Below are 23692 nucleotides of genomic sequence, written 5' to 3'. Positions count from 1 at the left end.
TTTTTCAATGAGTATATTGCAGCCTGCTTCAGCTCGGGGGCGGGATCGCGGACATATTGAGCACCATTAGCTTTTAAAGTAAACAATCTAACCAAATTTGACTCGCTTTTCATCTGATTTCAGCCGGAAACTGCCATCAAATGATTTCAGCTTCTCTTAATGTTAATCAAACCAAAATCAAGAAAGTACTGTGAAAACAGTGATGCCGCAAGCTTCGTTCTCGGGCACTGTAATAAAGGTCGTTCGACTAGACAACCTTCAAACGCCACAAGAGCATAGCGGTATTCTCAACCTCATTGATCAAATTTAGTGGAACTAGAACACAATATGATGCAGCTGGCAGATGCATACGGATTTTCATGACAAAAACGTCAAGAAAGGTAAATGAAATCAAGATCCGAAACCCCTTATTACTTGCACTTTTGTGACATTTTTAAGAAGTCTATAAATTGCTTAAAAGATTTGATTTAACTTGAGATTCAAGTGTTAAATCAAATGAAACAATATATAAAGAAGCAACTGATTTGTCAAATAAAAATTAATTCTGATATTTAAAACAAACGTTTTCGAACCTTACGTTCATCGTCAGGTTAAAACTGTTTCACAAATTGTTGAAAGATAAAATGAATATCCTTTTACACTTGTCTGAGACCACAATTCTAGGAACTATCTCAAATTGTTTTTCAAGTCAAAAATCCCTATATAGAAAACTTAGCCTATTTGCAACTTCATATTTGAATCTGTTATCAATTTCTTTAGAAATTTCCCATTCCTGATTTTTGAATATTGGCCAAGTTTTTGTATTTTAAGGGTAAGTCCGAATTTGCGTTATCCCTAAGTATAACTAAGTCTCCCTTGAACTAAGTCTCCCTCTTTGGATTTGACCTAATAATTTATCGTGAGTTCCCGCCCCTTTTATTTATCAATTGTGTTTAGTCCCGGCTTCAATTTGATGTACGTAGCTTTGAGTTTCTCCACGTTTCGTGTGCAACAGTCAGAATTTTCGATTCAATGTCATTCTTGGAGCCCCCACATTCAACAAGATGTTTACGCACCTGTGAATCCTTCTTTTGATCCTCTGATATTTCAGTGGTAACGCCGGCGTATCTGCCCAACATAGATGGATCCACATTCATTACATTTTATCCCATATACCACGTGAAACTTCAGTTTTCTATCGATATATGATTTTAGGGTGGGGAGACATGGCTTAAATTTTCGCGTTATGAATAACACTTGCAAGTCACATAGTTTCTTCGTTTTGCTTGCAATTTTTTTAAGGTTGCCTCTGTTTTTTAGGAACATTGTTTGTTCATCATAAGATCAAGTCTGCCTTTTTGATGGTTTTCTGGTGTTGTTTTCGATTGATCATTACTGCCAATTATTATCTATTCTAAGGTCTAGTTCATTATTTTCGAAGACCATTAATCTGGATAATGACATTTGGTTCAGCATGTCTTGTTCTTTTGTAGGCCTGATCGAAGGCAAACCAATTAGAGGTTGCGTTAAAAACCCTGTGAAACGTCCCATGAATCACATTATTCTAATACCGAAGCGGTGCAAAACCCTGAAAATTCAAAAATTTTTCTGTGTCTGATGATTTCTGATACCAATGACAAGTAATAATATTTTAATTGCTCGCGTTTACATTGAAATCAAGAAAAGCCAAACTCGCTTCCATGTTTAATTTTTTAAGGCAAATTGTAGCTTTTATGTCGTGACCTTGCAAATTTTATGTACTCGTCGTTGTCACCACGAAATGTGCAGATAATGTCATCCATATTTTTTTTGTACATTTTCCCCTCAACTTTCCTCTCTGTCTACTAATTGCTGCATTACGTACAAATCCAAACAACATTCTGCATGTTGGCGTATTCTTTATTTGTTAAAAAAGTGTAATATTGTTTTTTCTGTTGTTATTGATAAGGTTGCAAATTTTAACAATGATGTTGGTGTTAAGGGAAGTAGTGAAACTAGTGATTCAAGGTTCGATGATAACCACCACAATATTGAAAAACAGTTATTATAAAGACAAATTATATGCAATAATGCTGATCAGAATACCACTCTTTAGAAAAAGAAGTAGTTTGAAATGAAATTAAACAAAAAATCAGAGAACCTGCTTGAGGAAAGTGTTTGCTTTGCCACGCCAGAAATCTTTTTGCAACCTCGCACAAGAAAGAGTGTACTCCTATTTACAAAACCTTAAATTTAAAATATAAATGCATAGAAAAAGAATGGCTTTAAACAGATTCAATTATAGTAGAATGATTGAGAATAAAGAACTTGCTGTAGAAAAACAAGAACATAGTCGATCTTATTTAGGATATACCGTCGATGGACCTAATTCAACAAGTGAATTGCAAAAAAAATAAAAGGTTTAAAAAGTTGAAAATAAAGACTAAATAAAGCAGTTTATTCTGAACTAGAAGAAACTATAATTTCTAAAAATTCTGTAAGTTGAACATTTGGCTGATTTTAAAAAAAATCATTTTTATGTTTTGAGTGTAACACTGAGGATTTAAGCGAAATTTAAATGTTTGGTCATAAACCAAAAAACAACATTGGGACTAATATTTTGTAATAAATGTTGAAGGACTTAGTGCTGATTGTATGAAAAATAAATGTGAGAGTATACCATAAATTAAAAAAAAATTATCACAAGAAACGTGTTTACCAAAATAAATAGTAATTTGAAAAAAACTTGTGGGTAATAGTTGTAAAGTTATAAATTTGTAAAATGGTTTGATAAGAATAAAATACTTCTAATCAATGCCTCTCAACGAAATTGAAATTTCCTCATTGTAATTCATTTCTAAGCAGAAATGGATTGAAAGCTGATAATAAAAAACAGATTAAGCTATGGTGATAGCATTATAAAGAGTATAGGTTATTTTAATACACATACTTATTTTGAATTTTGTTTTTTAATATCAAAATTAGAGTTGAAAGGAATTAACATAACCGACTTACGTCGGGCGAATTGCTCTCAAACGTCCAGTGAGCGGTTGGCATCGTCAGTAGCTAGCCACGGGGGGCTGGGGGTTGTGCACCGGAGGCTGATGGGGGCAACACTGGGTAGGGGGACAACAGCGCTGTAGCAATAGTGTGGGTGGGGGGTCAATAGGGGTGGTGTGTGTCTCAACCTCTAAGAACCAACCTCACACTATAACTATAAGTCTCCAAAACAGTTGTGCCGTAGTCTAAAATTTGGTTGTTGTGAATACCTTTTAAACATGTTATTTAAGTAGAACATTCTTTATTTACATAGAAGCAAGCCTCACATAATATTCATTAAACGTGAGTGTAAAGAAAAATAACAGACTTGAATAGAACAATAAAACTTTTAAGCGACACTTACTTAAATTAATACATACGGCAAGCTGTGATTGACAATCCATTATCATCCACTAGCAACATGCTAAACTTGATGAAAAGGTAATTTTTCTTACGCATGCAATTGTCTATAACAAATATTAATAGCAATACAAACCTCTTGCAATGAAATAATTGTCCTGGTATTGGATATGGTGACGGAAACGGACACCAACAGCTGAGGAGAAGGTCTAGCTGAAAAAGATCGCAGGCAGTATCTTGTGTTACAATGTCAGCATCCTAGTTCTATGCTCCAAATTAAAAAGAAAAAAAACTGAATTCTAGTTGCTCAAGTCTAAAGAAGCAGCAGAAGGGCTTAATCCCATTTTACAACTTAGTGCTCAAGATTCAACACATCTCTTCTATCAGGGTTTGTTAATATTTTACTTTATCAGTGAACTTATAAAATGTCCTATCTAAACTTGATGAGCGCTCAGTCAAATTCGATCAATTGAAGTCATTTATCATGAAAATAAAATTGGTTGAAATCACAAACGCAACAATAGATAATTTATTATGGTGCTTTTAAATTTATTGGTCACATTCATCAATTGTGTCAGTAAAGTCTAGTTAACAAATGAAAACAAACTGTAAACAAGAAGGGCTCAACTTTTAGAAAAAATTGTAAATTTGACACATCTAATATTTAAATCCCGACAGAATTTTGACAAAGCACATAATTTTGTTTCAATCACTTGCATTTCCCAACACTTTTTCTTTTCAACAAATAATTAAGGCTACAAATATTAATTGCTGAACCACAGATTAGTTTGAAACCGTACTCAGGAATAGAAGAAATAAGTTTTCTTGAAATTTAAAGATAACTTAGAAGCATAATAGGAGTTGCAGCAATAGGAAATGCTCAACCAGCAAATTTTATGTGACTACATCTTAGAGATGCTGCTTTGAGATTTTTTCAAAAATTAGATGATGCTACAAGAGCGGAGCTTAATTTAAGCTTGACAACATTCAGAAATCACTTTTGTAATCCGCAACTACAGGAACTGCATTTAATAAAATTAGAAAGTTTGAGATTTGATCAAAAAACAGACACACCAGAAAATTACTGAGTTACGCTTCAAAACATGGCAGTCAGCGCTTATCCTGTCCCCACACCAAACCCAGTAGCAACAGCTGACCCTGCATTAGATGCAGGAGCAGAAAGAACAAGAATTTCCCGAAAAAATGCAGTGAACTCACAGAAGTTACTTTTTGCACAGACTGAACGCGTTCACCAGATCAAGCGTCATTTTGTTAAGAGCATGCCAAGTTGGTTAAAAGCAAGATTATTTGAACAACCAGATAACGCGACATTAGACGATTTATGTCTTTTTGCTATGAAATAACAGAAAATTCATAACTTATGTAATACAGACGAATACGCAGATTGAGCTTTTAGTGAAATTAGTAATACCGTATCAGAGAACTTAGTTAATGCCCTTTTGAAATTGACACAGACCAGCAAGGCTATCGAAAGTAAAATAAATGAACTTTCAAAACAGTTTGAGGCACAAAAGTTGCAGCAGAAACAACAGGAACAAGTTTTTAGTCAGCAGAGTATTAATGCTCAAGAGAACTTCTATCAGAACAAGGAGATATGAGAGGAAGTTATAGAGGCCGCAACCGCGTTGGTTTTGGATTTAGAGGAAAAAATAGAGGACGTAATAATTACCGAGGTAATATTAATAACTGAGGTAACTGGAGAGGAAGAGGAGGATATTATAAAAATAACAAGAATTATCCTCCAAACAATAGTTTTCCGCAACAATTTTTTCCTGCTTATGCAAATCAGGAAACAGGAGCTCAGGCTCCGCCCCAAGCACCCTCTGCACTGGCATCCAGCTCAAATGCACAACCAGTTAATGTTCAAATTACACCCTCCAGCACAACCAAATCACATTGAAACAGTTCAATGCTCAAGTGTCATATGTTACACATGTGGTTATCCTAATCACACTGCCGTAATTTGCAGTCTCGAAAACAGAGGCGGTAGACGTAGAGGTGGAAATTTCCCCTGTAATAGGAAACCAAAAACTAAACGAGCCACAAATTCCACTAAAGTCCAAAATTTTAGATTTTTCTACTGATCATGTAACTGAAGACATATTTGATTTTGATACTATAAGTTTAGAAGCTGAAAGCAGTTTATGCGCCGTCATTCTTTAGTAGGAGATTTTTTTTGATGTTAATTTTCTTTTTGATAACAAAATTTGACGAAAAGCTTTAATAGATACTTGTTCTTGCGCGAATGCAACCCCAGAAAATCTTTTAGAGCAGCTAAAGAACTCCAATGCTAGATTTGAGTTTACATCATCTTGTAAATATGGCCTCGGGAACGTCAATTAACATTTCAAAAGCTGTAAAAATTACACTTGATATCACAGATCATGAGTTTACAGACCGCTTTCTTGTTTAGCCAACAATGAACTCAGTTATTATTGCAAATCCCATTTCCGAGAAGAATATGATCTTGATTTTCCTCCGCTTTCGATCTTTTGAAACTTCCAAATTTAACTGTTCAGCTTAACGGAATTAAGCCAAAAGGTAAATCAAAATTTTACCTCAAAAAATTTTAGAAAAAAAGTTTCTTAACAAAAAACATGCGTTACCCCCAAACTCGCACCAAATCTAGGAGTGTTCACTGAAGGAAAACTCTGAGAGTTTTTCTGAATGTAGTGGAGTAGTTATCCCTAATGATGAATTTCAACAATTGACCGAAATTGCTTTAACATCATTCCTAAGCACTGCTGAAAAAAACGGAAAACTACATATCAGCAATTAACCTCACAGATCACTATCTACATCTTAAAGCTAACACACTTGTTGCATTTTCGAACTTCTTAATCAAGTTCAAGCCGAAAAACTTATTATTATTATTGATCCACAACTTATAGCCTTAGCTGAACAACGTGATCCTGATGACATTGAAAATGGTCTTAATCAACTTATCCAAATGGAATGTTCAAATTAGGAGTCAAAAAAACGTCCCAAATCTGAGTATGAAAATGTCTGGTTCCCGGCACCTGAAACTTGCTCTAAGCCTGATTTACTTCCATTCTGTCAACGTGAAATCTTTGACCAAATCCAACATATTCAAGGTCTCGAAAAAATTCACCCCAAAGTAATAAAGTTCACAAGCAATCATTCTGAGAAAATTTCAAATGGTAAAAGTCAGTTTTGTCAAATGCTCAAAAGGTCGAGGTTCAAAACCTGTTGACAGAGTTTGCTGACATTTTCGCCAAACATCGTTTCGATGTAGGTTATAACACCGAGTTGAAAAATAAACTAATACCCGAGCATCACTCGCCTGTTTACATACAAAGTCCACTCACGCCCATACATTTGCGAAATGAATAAAATGTAGAACTCGCAGTCATGCACTATTATGGTTTGAAAACAACCTTGTCACTTTCAAAGTACAGTAGTCCAGTATTTGCTCAACGAAAATAATCAAGTAGATTGAGAATTTGAATTGATCTAAGACGAATAAACCATCTGTTAAGGAATGACTATATCAACACGAACTTTTCAATTTCAAACATGAACGATGCATCGAACCATTTTGCAGGAAAGAAATTGTTTAACAGACTTGATTGTTCGCAAGCATACCAATGTGTGCAAATGGCAGATGACCTTTCAGTTCAACTTTTGGCATTTAATTTTGCCTCTCCTACTTATGCATACAAATGGTTAGCTCAAGGTCTAGTCAAATCTGTCACAGGTTTTAATTCATTCATCAGACATTACTTAGATCCATTCTTAGCAACAAATATATGTACACAGTATTTGGATGATATAGGAAGTGCAGTTGATAGTTTTCACGAATTTATTCCTAACCTAAGAAAAATATTTGAGTGTGTGAGAAAATCTAGTCTAAAGATATCACGAGGCAAGAGTGAATTTATTGTTCAGGAAAAAAACTTTTCTCGGCAAAGTCATTACTCCAAAAAGAATACAACCTGAGAATGAGAGAATTGCAAAGTTTTTAAGTAAACTGACCATTACTAAAACCGTTAAATAAGTGAAACGACTTGTTGGATTCTTGCAATCTTGGCGAGAATTTATACCGAACTTAGGTGAAAAACTGTTACCGTTTTACAAACTTTTGCGGAAAAATTTAGATAAATACACCACTGATGATCTTAAAAAAATTCGAAAACTTTAAAAGATGACCTGGTGAAAGCAACAGGGCTAACCTTAAGACTGGCAAAGCCAGGTTTGCATTATGTTTTGCTGTGTGACGCAAATTACTATGGCGTAAGTTTTGTCCTAATGATTGAGAACTATGTTAAGGACCAAAAAACGAAAGATAGAAAAACATATGCACCAGTTGCCTTTGTTACAAAATTGTTCAACGAAGCTCAACTTAATTTTTCGACTTACTCCATAGAGTTTTTGGGTCTTTATTTTGCATTAGACCATTTTTCGCATTTTACTTGGGGAACAGAAAAACCAGTAATTGTCCTGACTGACAAAAAAAGTCTGGTTAAATTCTTTCAATCAAAAACTATACCCATTTCTATGGAACCTCTTTGAAAGATTACTTTTAATTAAATTAAGTTATTGCTCACATCCCAGGCAGAGCAAACTATGCCACAGATTTTTGTCACGTATTCACACCGACCCTGATCAGGGAAATGAACTTAAGCTAACTGATCGCACGCCTGTCAGGGAAATCGAAATCGAAACAATTGCAAAAACTCCCGATGCTTTAATGAATTCAATCGAGGAGTTGAGGAGTTTGATCATTTGTTCAAAATAACGCTTGATAAAACGTTATCAATCAACTGAAACAAACTGGCATTTCAAATGCTATCCTTGAAAAACTTCAACAAACCAATCAATTTATTAAAAAAATTTCTGGCTCTGTTAGGTTTTTGTTGAAAAATACCAAAATTAATGCTGATTTAATGCATGACCCGGCAGATAAACTGAATGATTTGCACAACAGAATGACACCTTTTAATCTCCTAGATAAACAAATGAAAGATGAGACTATAGGAGAGGTTTTTGAGTGGAAAAAAGGACAACCTGTTGATTTGAATTAAAAGGTTTTGAATTGAAGGAATATGCAAAACAGTTCAAAAGACTTATTTTGAAAGACGACATGCTGTGTTGCCAATTTTTTGATTATGCTGGAAAAGTTTCAAATTTCCAGTATTGCTTACCGAAGCAGTTATAGAAAGAGACAGTTTACAAAACTCACCGTTAGCCGGTCACATAGGCATTCAGAGGACAATAAGTGACTTTAGAAATAGATTTTATTCTCAAGGATTTCCGGAATATTTCGTCCAAATGATAAAAAACTGCCTAACATGTATCCAGCAGAAAAGCACCTCCAAAAGGTCTTTACGCTCATTTTTGCAACCTGTTTCATCTTTTCAATCATATCGAGGTGACATGATGCAAATTGATATTGTATGACCATTTCAGTCTCCACTTTACAAATATATTCTTACAGGAATAGATGTTTTTTCGAAATATCTCTTTGCCGTTCCACTTACAACTATCAATGCTCAAAAACTTGCACATGAACTTTCATCAATACTTTCCAACATAGCTATATTCCAAAAACGCTATTCACTGGTCTTGGAACAAGCCTAGTTTCTGAGTCAATGCATGAGCTTGCTTCATTATTAGAGGTTGAAGCGGTACATATCAGCAGTTAACGTCACAGATCACCATGTACATCTTAAAGCTAACACACTTGTTGCATCTTTCGAAATTTTTAATCTAGTTCAAGCCGAAAAACTTATTAGTATTGATACACAACTTAGCAAAACATCGTGATTCTGATTACATAAAAAATGGTCTTAGTCAGCTTATCCAAATAGAATGTTCAAATGAGGAGTCAAAAAGACGTCCCAAACCTTAAAATGAAAAACACTGGTTCCCAGCCCCTGAAACTTGCCTTAACCCTGATCAGGGAAATCGAAAACCCTGATCAGGGAAATCGCACGCCTGTCAGGGAAATCGAAATCGAAACAATTGCAAAAACTCCCGATGCTTTAATGAATTCAATCGAGGAGTTGAGGAGTTTGATCATTTGTTCAAAATAACGCTTGATAAAACGTTATCAATCAACTGAAACAAACTGGCATTTCAAATGCTATCCTTGAAAAACTTCAACAAACCAATCAATTTATTAAAAAAATTTCTGGCTCTGTTAGGTTTTTGTTGAAAAATACCAAAATTAATGCTGATTTAATGCATGACCCGGCAGATAAACTGAATGATTTGCACAACAGAATGACACCTTTTAATCTCCTAGATAAACAAATGAAAGATGAGACTATAGGAGAGGTTTTTGAGTGGAAAAAAGGACAACCTGTTGATTTGAATTAAAAGGTTTTGAATTGAAGGAATATGCAAAACAGTTCAAAAGACTTATTTTGAAAGACGACATGCTGTGTTGCCAATTTTTTGATCATGCTGGAAAAGTTTCAAATTTCCAGTATTGCTTACCGAAGCAGTTATAGAAAGAGACAGTTTACAAAACTCACCGTTAGCCGGTCACATAGGCATTCAGAGGACAATAAGTGACTTTAGAAATAGATTTTATTCTCAAGGATTTCCGGAATATTTCGTCCAAATGATAAAAAACTGCCTAACATGTATCCAGCAGAAAAGCACCTCCAAAAGGTCTTTACGCTCATTTTTGCAACCTGTTTCATCTTTTCAATCATATCGAGGTGACATGATGCAAATTGATATTGTATGACCATTTCAGTCTCCACTTTACAAATATATTCTTACAGGAATAGATGTTTTTTCGAAATATCTCTTTGCCGTTCCACTTACAACTATCAATGCTCTAAAACTTGCACATGAACTTTCATCAATACTTTTCCAACATAGCTATATTCCAAAAACGCTATTCACTGGTCTTGGAACAAGCCTAGTTTCTGAGTCAATGCATGAGCTTGCTTCATTATTAGAGGTTAAAGCGGTACATATCAGCAGTTAACGTCACAGATCACCATGTACATCTTAAAGCTAACACACTTGTTGCATCTTTCGAAATTTTTAATCTAGTTCAAGCCGAAAAACTTATTAGTATTGATACACAACTTAGCAAAACAACGTGATTCTGATTACATAAAAAATGGTCTTAGTCAGCTTATCCAAATAGAATGTTCAAATGAGGAGTCAAAAAGACGTCCCAAACCTTAAAATGAAAAACACTGGTTCCCAGCCTGAAACTTGCCTTAACCCTGATTTACTTCCACCCGTTCAACAAGAAATCTTTGACCAAATCCAACATTTTGAAGTCTTGAAAAAATTGACCCCAAAGTAATGAAGTTCACAAGAAAACATTCTTAGAAAATTTCAAATGGTAAAAATTTGTTTTGTCAACTGCTCAAAAGGTCGAGGTTCAAAATTTGTGGACAGAGTTTGCTGAAATTTTCGCCAAACATCGTTTCGATGTAGGTTATAACAAGGAGTTGAATATTAAACTAAAACCCGAGCGTCACTCGCCTGTTTACTTACAAAGTCAGCTCACGCCCAAACATTTGCGAATTGAATAAATTGTCTAACTTGCACTCATGCACTATTATGGTTTGATCAAAACCTTAACCTTGTCACCTTAAAAGTACAGTAGTCCAGTATTTGCTCAACGAAAAGAATCCGGTAGATTGAGAATTTCAATTGATCTAAGACGAATAACTACACCACTGATGATCATAAAAATGTTTGAAAACTTTAAAAGATGACCTAGTGAAAGCAACAGAGCTAACCTTAAGACTGGCAAAGCCAGGTTTGCAATATGTTTTGCTATGTGACGCAAGTTACTATAGCGTAAGTTTTGTCCTAATGATTGAGGACTATGTTAAGGACCAAAAAGCCAAAGATCGAAAAGCATATGCACCAGTTGCCTTTGGTACAAAATTGTTCAACGAAGCTCAACTTAATTTTTCGACTTACTACAAAAATTTTTTGGGTCTTTATTTTGCATTAGACCATTTTTCGCATTTTACCTGGGTAACAGAAAAACCAGTAATTGTCCTGACTGACTAAAAAAGTCTGGTTAAATTCTTTCAATCAAAAACTATTCCCCCATCTTTATGGAACCTCTTTGAAAGATTACCTTGATTCAATTTAGTTATTGCGCACTTCCCAGGTAGAGAAAACTATGCCGCAGTTTTTTTGTCACGTATTCAGACCGACCCTGATCAGGAAAAGAACTTAAGCTAACTGATCAAATCCCTGTCAGGGAAATCGAAATCGAACCAATTGCAAAAACTCCCTATTTTTTTTATGAATTCAGTCGAAGACTTTGATCATTTGTTCAATGTAACGCTTGAAAAAATTGTTATCAATCAACTGAATACAAACTCGCCTTTCAAATGCTATCCTTGAAAAATTTCAACAAACTAATCAACTTAGTAAAAAAGAAGAAATTTCTGGCTTTGTTAGGTTTTTGTTGAAAAATACCAAAATTAATGCTGATTTAATGCCAGATCCGGCAGATAAACTGAATGATTTGCACGACAGAATGACACCTCTTAACCTCATAGATGAACAAATGAAAGATAAGACTATAAGAGAGGTTTTGGAGTGGAAAAAAGGACAACCTGCTGATTTGAATTACAAGGTTTTGAATTGAAGAAATATGCAAAACAGTTCAAATGACTTATTTTGAAAGACGACATTCTGTATCGCCAATTTTTTGATCATGCTGGAAAAGTTTCAATTTTCCAGTATTGCTTACCAAAGCAGTTATGGAAAAATACAATTTACAGATTACATAACTTACCGATAGCAAGTCACATAGGCATTCAAAGGACAATAAGTGCGTTTAGAAATAGATTTTGTTTCCCAGGATTTACGGAATATTTCGTCCAAATGATAAAAAATTGCCTAACGTGTATCCAGCAGAAAAGCACTTCGAATTAGTCTTTTCGCCCATTTTTGGAAACTGTTTCATCTCTTCAATCATGTCGAGGTGACATGATGCAAATTGATATTGTATGACCATTTCAGTCCCCACTTTACGAATATGTTCTTACAGGAATAGACGTTTTTTCGATATATCTCTTCGCCGTTCCACTTACAACTATCAATGCTCAAAAACTTGCACATGAACTTTCATCAATACTTTTCCAACATAGCTATATTCCAAAAACGCTAGTCACTGGTCTTGGAACAAGCCTAGTTTCTGAGTTAATGCATGAGCTTGCATCATTAATAAAGGTTAAAACTGTACATATCAGCAGTTAACATCGCAGATCACTAGATACAACTTAAAGCTAACACACTTGTTGCATCTTTACAAATTTTTAATCAAGTTCAAGCCAAAAAACTTACTAATATTGATCCACAACTTATAGCTTTAGCTAAACAACGTGATCCTGATGACATAGAAAATGGTCTTAATCGGCTTATCCAAATGGAATGTTCTAATGAGGAGTCAAAAAAGACGTCCCAAACCTGAGTATCAGAAACACTGGTTCCCAGCCCCCGAAACCTGCCTTAACCCTGATTTACTTCCACCCGTTCAACAAGAAATCTTTGACTAAGTCCAACATTTTGAAGGTCGTGAAAAAATTGACCCCAAAGTAATGAAGTTCACAAGAAAAGTTCTTAGAAATTTTCAAATGGTAAAAATCTGTTTTGTCAACTGCTCAAAAGGTCGAGGTTCAAAATTTGTGGACAGAGTTTGCTGACATTTTTGCCAAACATCGTTTCGATGTAGGTTGTAACAAGGAGTTGAAAATTAAACTAAAACCCGAGCGTCACTCGCCTGTTTACGTACAAAGTCCACTCACGCCCATACATTTGCGAATTGAATAAATTGTCTAGCTTGCACTCATGCACTATTATGGTTTGATCACAACCTTAACCTTGTCACCTTAAAAGTTCAGTAGTCCAGTATTTGCTCAACGAAAAGAATCCGGTAGATTGAGATTTTCAATTGATCTAAGACGAACAACTACACCACTGATGATCATAAAAATGTTTGAAAAATTTAAAAGATGACCTAGTGAAAGCAACAGAGCTAACCTTAAGACTGGCAAAGCCAGGTATGCAATATGTTTTGCTATGTGACGCAAGTTACTATAGCGTAAGTTTTGTCCTAATGATTGAGGACTATGTTAAGGACCAAAAAGCCAAAGATCGAAAAGCATATGCACCAGTTGCCTTTGGTACAAAATTGTTCAACGAAGCTCAACTTAATTTTTCGACTTACTACAAAAATTTTTTGGGTCTTTATTTTGCATTGGACCATTTTTCGCATTTTACCTGGGTGACAGAAAAACCAGTATTTGTCCTGAATGACAAAAAAAGTCTGGTTAAATTCTTTCAATCAAAAACTATTCCCCCATCTCTATGGAGCCTCTTTGAAAGATTACTTTCATTCAGTTTAGTTTTTGCGCACTTCCCAGGCAGAGAAAACTATGCCGCAGTTCTTTTGTCACGTATTCAGACCGACCCTGATCAGGAAAAGAACTTAAGCTAACTGATCAAATCCATGTCAGGGAAATCGAAATCGAACCAATTGCAAAAAATCCCCATGTTTTAATGAATTCAGTCGAAGACTTTGATCATTTTTTCAACGTAACGCTTGATAAAAATGTTATCAATCAACTGAATACAAACTCGCCTTTCAAATGCTATCCTTAAAAAATTTCAACAAGCTAATCAATTTAGTAAAAAAGAAGAAATTTCTGGCTTTGTTAGGTTTTTGTTGGAAAATACCAAAATTAATGCTGATTTAATGCCAGTTCCGGCAGATAAACTGAATGATTTGCACGACAGAATAACACCTCTTAACCTCCTAGATGAACAAATGAAAGATGAGACTATAAGAGAGGTTTTGGAGTGGAAAAAAGGACAACCTGCTTATTTGAATTACAAGGTTTTGAATCGAAGAAATATGCAAAACAGTTCAAAAGACTTATTTTGAAAGACGACAATCTGTATCGCCAATTTTTTGATCATGCTGGAAAAGTTTCAAATTTCCAGTATTGCTTACCAAAGCAGTTATGGAAAAATACAATTTTCAGGTTACATAACTTCCCGATAGCAGGTCACATAGGCATTCAAAGGACAATAAGTGCGTTTAGAAATAGATTTTGTTCCCCAGGATTTACGGAATATTTCGTCCAAATGATAAAAAATTGCCTAACATGTATCCAGCAGAAAAGCACTTCGAATTAGTCTTTTCGCCCATTTTTGGAACCTGTTTCATCTCTTCAATCATATCGAGGTGACATGATGCAAATTGATATTGTATGACCATTTCAGTCCCCACTTTACGAATATGTTCTTACAGGAATAGACGTTTCTTCGATATATCTCTTCGCCGTTCCACTTACAACTATCAATGCTCAAAAACTTGCACATGAACTTTTATCAATACTTTTCCAACATAGCTATATTCCAAAAACGCTAGTCACTGGTCTCGGAACAAGCCTAGTTTCTGAGTTAATGCATGAGCTTGTATCATTAATAGAGGTTAAAAATGTACATATCAGCAGTTAACATCACAGATCACTAGATACAACTTAAAGCTAACACACTTGTTGCATCTTTACAAAATTTTAGTCAAGTTCAAGCCGAAAAACTTACTAGTATTGATCCGCAATTTATAGCTTTAGCTAAACAACGTGATCTTGATGACATAGAAAATGGTCTTAATCGGCTTATCCAAATGGAATGTTCTAATGAGGAGTCAAAAAGACGTCCCAAACCTGAGTATCAGAAACACTGGTTCCCAGCCCATGAAACCTGCCTTAACCCTGATTTACTTCCAACCGTTCAACAAGAAATCTTTGACTAAATCCAACATTTTGAAGGTCGTGAAAAAATTGACCCCAAAGTAATGAAGTTCACAAGAAAAATTCTTAGAAATTTTCAAATGGTAAAAATCTGTTTTGTCAACTGCTCAAAAGGTCGAGGTTCAAAATTTGTGGACAAAGTTTGCTGACATTTTCGCCAAACATCTTTTCGATGTAGGTTATAACAAGGAGTTGAAAATTAAACTAAAACCCGATTGTCACTCGCCTGTTTACGTACAAAGTCCACTCACGCCCATACATTTTCGAATTGAATAAATTGTCTAACTTGCACTCATGCACTATTATGGTTTGATCACAACCTTAACCTTGTCACCTTAAAAGTGCAGTAGTCCAGTATTTGCTCAACGAAAAGAATCCGGTAGATTGAGATTTTCAATTGATCTAAGACGAATAACTACACCACTGATGATCATAAAAATGTTTGAAAACTTTAAAAGATGACCTAGTGAAAGCAACAGAGCTAACCTTAAGACTGGCAAAGCCAGGTATGCAATATGTTTTGCTATGTGACGCAAGTTACTATAGCGTAAGTTTTGTCCTAATGATTGAGGACTATGTTAAGGACCAAAAAGCCACAGATCGAAAAGCATATGCACCAGTTGCCTTTGGTACAAAATTTTCCAACGAAGCTCAATTTAATTTTTCGACTTACTACAAAATTATTTTGGGTCTTTATTTTGCATTAGACGATTTTTCGCATTTTACCTGGGTAACAGAAAAACCAGTAATTGTCCTGACTGACAAAAAAAGTCTGGTTAAATTCTTTCAATCAAACACTATTCCCCCATCTCTATGGAACCTCTTTGAAAGATTACTTTCATTCAATTTAGTTATTGCGAACTTCCCAGGCAGAGAAAACTATGCCGCAGTTTTTTTGTCACGTATTCAGACCGACCCTGATCAGGAAAAGAACTTAAGCTAACTGATCAAATTCCTGTCAGGGAAGTCGAAATCAAACCAATTGCAAAAACTCCCCATTTTTTTATGAATTCAGTCGAAGACTTTGATCATTTGTTCAACGTAACGCTTGATAAAAATGTTATCAATCAACTGGATACAAACTCGCCTTTCAATTGCTATCCTTGAAAAATTTCAACAAACCTATCAACTTAGTAAAAGAGATGAAATTTCTGGCTTTGTTAGGTTTTTGTTGAAAAATACCAAAATTAATGCTGATTTAATGCATGACCCGGCAGATAAACTGAATGATTTGCACAACACAATGACACCTTTTAATCTCCTAGATAAACAAATGAAAGATGAGACTATAGGAGAGGTTTTTGAGTGGAAAAAAGGACAACCTGTTGTTTTGAATTAAAATGTTTTGAATTGAAGGAATATGCAAAACAGTTCAAAAGACTTATTTTGAAAGACGACATTCTGTGTTGCCAATTTTTTGATCATGCTGGAAAAGTTTCAAATTTCCAGTATTGCTTACCGAAGCAGTTATGGAAAGAGACAGTTTACAAAACTCACCGTTAGCCGGTCACATAGGCATTCAGAGGACAATAAGTGACTTTAGAAATAGATTTTATTCTCAAGGATTTCCGGAATATTTCGTCCAAATGATAAAAAGCTGCCTAACATGTATCCAGCAGAAAAGCACCTCCAAAAAGTCTTTACGCTCATTTTTGCAACCTGTTTCATCTTTTCAATCATATCGAGGTGACATGATGCAAATTGATATTGTATGACCATTTCAGTCCCCACTTTACAAATATATTCTTACAGGAATAGATGTTTTTTTGAAATATCTCTTTGCCGTTCCACTTACAACTATCAATGCTCAAAAACTTGCACATGAACTTTCATCAATGCCTTTCCAACATAGCTATTTTCCAAAAACGCTATTCACTGGTCTTGGAACAAGCCTAGTTTCTGAGTCAATGCATGAGCTTGCTTCATTATTAGAGGTTAAAACTGTACATATCAGCAGTTAACATCACAGATCACTATATACAACTTAAAGCTAACACACTTGTTGCATCTTTACAAATTTTTAATCAAGTTCAAGCCGAAAAACTTACTAGTATTGATCCACAACTCATAGCTTTAGCTAAACAACTTGATCCTGATGACATAGAAATTGGTCTTAATCAGCTTATCCAAGTGGAATGTTCGAATGAGGAGTCAAAAAGACGTCCCAAACCTGAGTATCAGAAACACTGGTTCCCAGCCCATGAAACCTGCCTTAACCCTGATTTACTTCCATCCGTTCAACAAGAAATCTTTGATCAAATCCAACATTTTGAAGGTCTTGAAAAAATTGAGCCCAAAGTAATGAAATTCACAAGAAAACATTCTTAGAAATTTTCAAATGGTAAAAATCTGTTTTGACAACTGCTCAAAAGGTCGAGGTTCAAAATTTGTGGACATAGTTTGCTGACATTTTCGCCAAACATCGTTTCGATGTAGGTTATAACAAGGAGTTGAAAATTAAACTAAAACCCGAGCGTCACTCGTCTGTTTACGTACAAAGTCCACCCACGCCCATACATTTGCGAATTGAATAAATTGTCTAACTTGCACTCATGCGCTATTATGGTTTGATCACAACCTTAACCTTGTCACCTTAAAAGTACAGTAGTCCAGTTTTTGCTCAACAAAAAGAATCCGGTAGATTGAGAATTTCAATTGATCTAAGACGAATAACTACACAACTGATGATCATAAAAATGTTTGAAAACTTTAAAGATGACCTAGTGAGAGCAACAGAGCTAACCTTAAGACTGGCAAAGCCAGGTTTACAATATGTTTTGCTATGTTGCGCAAGTTACTATAGCGTAAGTTTTGTCCTAATGATTGAGGACTATGTTAAGGCCGAAAAACCAAAGATCGAAAAACCAATGCACCAGTTGCCTTTGGAACAAAATTGTTCAACGAAGCTCAACTTAATTTCTCGACTTACTACAAAGTGTTTTTGGGTCTTAATTTTGCATTAGATCATTTTTCGCATTTTACCTGGGGAACAGAAAAACCAGTAGTTGTCCGTGACTGACAAAAAAGTCTGGTTATATTCTTTCAATCAAAAACTATTCCCCCATCTCTATGGAACCTCTTTGAAAGATTACTGCATTCAATTTTGTTATTGCTCACATCCCAGGCAGAGCAAGCTTGCCGCAGATTTTTTGTCACGTATTCAGAGCGACCCTGACCAGGAAAATGAACTTAAGCTAACTGATCGCATCCCTGTCAGGGAAATCGAAATGGCAAAAACTCCCGATGTTTTAATGACGTCAGTCGAGGACTTTGATCATTTGTTTAAAATAACGCTTGATGAAAACGTTATCAATCGACTGAAACAAATTTGCATTTCAAATGCTATCCTTGAAAAACTTCAACAAACCAATCAACTCAGTGAAAAAGAAGAAATTTCTGGCTTTGTTAGGTTTTTGTTGAAAAATACCGAAATTAATGCTGTTTTAATGCCAGACCCGGCAGATAAACTGAATGATTTGCACGACAGAATGACACCTCTTAACCTCCTAGATGAAGAAATGAAAGATGAGACAATAAGAGAGGTTTTTGAGTGGAAAAAATGTGAACCTGTTGATTTGAATTATCAAAGTTTTGAAATGAAGTAATATGCAAAACAGTTCCAGGACTTGTTTTGAAAGACGACATTCTGTATCGACAATTTTTTGATCATGCTGGAAAAGTTTCATATCTCCAGTATTGCTTACCGAAGCAGTTATGGAAAAAGACAGTTTACATGTTACATAACTCACCGATAGCAGGTCACATAGGCATTCAAAGGACAATAAGTGCGTTTAGAAATAGATTTTGTTTCCCAGGATTTACGGAATATTTCGTCCAAATGATAAAAAATTGCCTAACATGTATCCAGCAGAAAAGCACTTCGAATTAGTCTTTTCGCCCATTTTTGGAACCTGTTTCATCTCTTCAATCATATCGAGGTGACATGATGCAAATTAATATTGTAGGACCATTTCAGTCCCCACTTTACAAATACGTTCTTACATGAATAAATGTTTTTTCGAAATATCTCTTTGCCGTTCCATTTACAACTATCAATGCTCAAAAACTTGCACATGAACTTTCATCAATATTTTTTCAACATAGCTATATTCCAAAAACGGTAGTCACTAGTCTTGGAACAAGCCTATTTTAATGGAGTTAATGCATGAGCTTGCATCATTATTAGAGGTTAAAATTAAGCACGCTAGTTTGAAACATGCAAAAAGCGTAGGTGTAGTTGAAACAGCTCATGGAGCTTTAAAACGTATTTTGAAGCTTAACACCAATCAACAATGGTTAAATTGGCATAAATACGTATCACTAGCAGCTTACATTAAGAACACCTCATATTATTCATCAATAGGCTGTACTTCAACCGCAATTTTTCATGGTCGAGAACCAATTAAGCCTCTTGATTTAAGATTCAGCAACAAAGCAGTTAAAAGACTTGACCAAAAATCTTATTTTGTGACAGAATTGCAAAATAACATGCAGCAAATTTTCGCTGAGACAAAGTCTGGCTAAAAAATAGCTATCATCAGTACAGAAAATATTATGAGGAGAAAACAATAGCCATCCCATCAGTTGCATTCCTATTGTTTGTTCCTGAATCCAAAATTAATGAAACATAACGATTTTGGAAGCAAATCCATGAATGTTTAGTTGCCTTTGTATCGAGTTGAAAAAGTGCTAACTGATTCCAACTACTTGATCCGTAAAGTAGGTATTCATTTCACGCAAAGCATTCATCGAATCAAACTCATATAGTCCAAAAGATCTTGAAAAAATAGATCCAGTTAAGTTTTTTCCAGACCCAGTCTTAGGAAGATATAGACAAGAGCCTGCGTTATGCAATAACGAGATTCTTAAATTATTTGAAGACACATTCATCAATGACGTACCGGCGCAAGAAGAGGAGCAAGAAGACGATTCACAGCTGACAACATCAGTCAAGTTTCAAGTTGCAATACCGCCTGCCCCACCATGTCCAGCTTTACCCCCACCTGTAATTCGGCCTGTTATGCCTCCGGACCCTCCACTGCCATCTCCAGCAGCCCCAGTGAATCAAGCAGAACCAGACGGTGGCCCTCATCTTGATTTTCTTGACCAGTACACAATGAAAATGAAGCAGATGAGCCAGATATATCGGATCAGGAAATTTTAGACAAAGAACCGGAGGCATTAACAGACCATGAAAATGTTAATGATGCTATTCTCGATAATGACGATCAATCATTTGCTGATTTTCCGGAGATATTTGAGACCAGACAGCCTCAAATACCAATAATCCACAATAGATTTCGACCGATCTTTGAAGTCGACAGTACACCAAAGCAGCGAGAACCACGTCCTGCTAAGATACCAATACCCGCCATTACAGAAACTCCTGTAGCAGCGTCACGCAGAAAAACCGTATCTTTCCATCCAAATTTGAAGAGTTCGACTCCCTCAAAAACGCTCCCAATTGAAATGAAAGATGGGAAGTTATAGATTACAGATCCCATTAAAAAACGGTCAGTAACTATTCAATCATTTTGCGATAACAATGCCCGTTCAGCCTTGGGCAAACCACCATCTCGAGCAACAAAGCACAATATTATACGAAGCCAAGAAGCTCATCAACAATTGCTCAACACAACACCTCAATCTTCGAGCTCTCCATCTGCTTCACAGGTTGCGCCCAAACAGCCTTCACCTTTGTTAGACTTAGTAGTGGGTGCTAAAAGAAGCAAAAGACAAAACACAGAAAACGCCGAGGCTAGGAAACAATCTGGAACGAAAGTTTTGGTAGACGATAGCTTCAAAATTTTTTTTAGGCGTGAAGAGTTGGAAAACTCAAAGTTTTTTGTTGTCGACACCGTCTCAAATTCAAACCCAAATTCTTTTTTCCAAAACTTTGTCTTCAATATTCTACCAAACAATCTTGAGTATCAGAACCTAGATTTAGGACCACTGCTAATCATTTGTGATGTTACTAACAATCGGTTTATCTGTAGTCTTGTGACTAAAGATACGGACACCAACAAACCATCACCAAAATTTATCTTTACAAAGTTGTGTCCAAAACCTTAAAAAACACTGTGAATATTATAACATCACTGATTCAGCAAACGAACAACTAGATTGCAGACCACAACAACTTTCATGGCCTGAAGTCCTTAATTTAATTCGAGAAATTTTCCTTAATATTAACTTAAACTTATATGTTATATAAAAAGAAAAACAAAAACACAATTCTCTTAAACAAAATTCTTTCTATCATGTAGTTACTTGTTATAAGAGTACGAAAATAGTCATTCGTGTTCATTAAGCCATGGTGAACTTATAAATTTGAGTGTTCTCCTTAGCAAAGCTCATAAACCCTAAAATTCGGCAACTTCAACATCAAAATTTTATACCGTGGAGTAGTCGGAGACCCCATAAATAGGGGGCGCTCGTTCTTAGAATTTGCTGTACTGTTCATTTCAGTATATTTGGTCGTATTTGGTTTTCAAAAATTTCAAGGTGACGCTCACTGTCAAAATTTAATTTATGACAAGTTTGTTTAAAAAAAGTTGCAAGTTTCCAAAAACATGATGCCAAACAGACCCAAAAGTACCCTTACGTTACACCTGGATTTGTATCTCATGATGGAGAGTTAAAATTGAGAGCAGAAAAACTTTGAGTTTCAATCTTTTGATATATTATGAGTCTATGATTTGTACTTAGCCTATTTAAGATAGTTTTACGAGTTTATCTGATTTTTATTAACTCGGAGAAACTTAGCAGCTCTCGGAGCGAGTTCGCCATGCACTTTAGAGGCATCAAAAGCACCTTCATGACTACAAAATTATAATAAAACCAGAATTTTGATAATTTTTCAAACACTTCATAAAGAAATAATTATAAAAACTATTATCGTTTTTGCGCACCTTCTATCTGGAAATGTAACCATCGGCTCGCAGTGGTATCAATTGTACCTCTCAGGATACCTAGCGTCCACAAGTATTCTGGGCCCAGCCCCTGGACTGTCTTCTTTGTGTGGGTATCATGCCAAACAAACATCATGTTGATATTGCCAGAAACAGCAGATATCTATTTCCAATCCCAATATCTAATTTAACAACAAATTTTGGCACAATAAAAAGGTCGAATCGTTTTCATGAAATTCTAACCCAATGCTCTCCAACTGGGTCAGGGTTATCCCGATAATGGCAAATTTCAAAAATGTTGCATTTATAATCCAACATTTTAGAGCAGAAATCCTTAAACTCAGGGTCCAACATTGCATCCCCACATATAACAAGTAGCGTGTTACTGGGTGATGACTTCTTCCTCCCAGCTAGCAAAAAAATTATTAAAAATGGTAAAAAAAACAAAAATTGATTCTAATTTTTCATTTGGCAGCAAAGTTGCATTTTGTTTCAAAATACAAAAGTACTTGAAAAACCTGATTTCTTTCCAGTTAGAACGTAATAAACACTCAAAAAAATGCATTGCCCCGATGCATCAGCCCGATAATAGTGTTCTGCTTGAAGTAGCTCCGGATCAATGAGTTCAGTTGCATTTTGAATATACTTTATATCACCCCGCTTTGAATTCCCTAACTTGAATTTTTTGCAGAACTTCCTTAGGAAGTCACTAACTCCTTTGCATAACAAGTCCACAGGGTGTCCCACAAAACAGAAAGGACATTGACGAAGGAATCTTAAAAATAATGAATTTTTTTCAAAGTTATTCAAAATGATGTCAATTGATGATATGATATAACTTACTGCTTAATAGCTTTTTGGGAGCCTCCAAAATAGTCAGGGACAAAATAATTTGCCAACTTCATCTGTGCACATAAATCATTATACCGAGTACAATGATTATGTGATAAGTGGTACTTCCGTAACACATAGTCCAACTCAGTAGTAGATGGTACGACTCTTTTACCCAAATATAACAAAAAACCATCATCATTTATCACCACTTTAAACTTGCCAATCCTATCTATCCACGACTTTCTAGCCGATGAAGTTGAAAAAATTTCTTTACTAACGAACCGTTTCCCCTTGAACAATTTTATTGCTTCGCGCAATTTGTTTTCCAATATTTACATCTAAAAAAGTGGAAAAAATTTTTGAGCGCTCACCAAGGGTAGCGTAAACAAGACTTAATTTGAAGAGTCAATTACTCTAAAGTCAGAAAATTAAAAGGGCTCACGCCTAAGCTCTAAAACAAACTAGCAAAAACAAAGTCTAGTTTTAAGTCTACAAAGTTCAACTCAAGGTTCAATGCCTGTTCAGGAATTTCTCAATTATGTCACGATAATTTACTAAATTGTGAACACAGGAAACACAGGTGAACCCAGATGAAAAGAAGATACAGGAAAGGATTTACTCCTAATTTTCTGGCTACTCATGAACATATAACTTCCATTTTGGCAACAGCGCAAAATATAGCCTCGAAAAGCCACTTCGTCACAAGACGAAACACACACAAAGGCAAAGGCAAATAAAGTAGCAAGTTTCAAGATGACACAACTGAAAATCAAAAGATACTCACTATTT

At 35.3% G+C, this 23692-nt stretch overlaps 1 protein-coding gene across 1 annotated transcript in view; it reads right to left on the bottom strand.

Moving 5' to 3' along the window:
• LOC142336358 (nuclear migration protein nudC-like) overlaps nucleotides 1–23692 on the bottom strand; it is a 472960-nt gene that overhangs the window by 29348 nt on the left and 419920 nt on the right. The gene's annotated exons all lie outside the window — the stretch shown is intronic.

The sequence above is a fragment of the Convolutriloba macropyga genome, chromosome 3 (assembly GCF_964194025.1).
Source record: "Convolutriloba macropyga chromosome 3, txConMacr16.3, whole genome shotgun sequence".
Classification (NCBI taxonomy): Eukaryota; Metazoa; Xenacoelomorpha; order Acoela; family Convolutidae; genus Convolutriloba; species Convolutriloba macropyga.
This window is presented reverse-complemented; position numbering and strand designations above follow the sequence as displayed.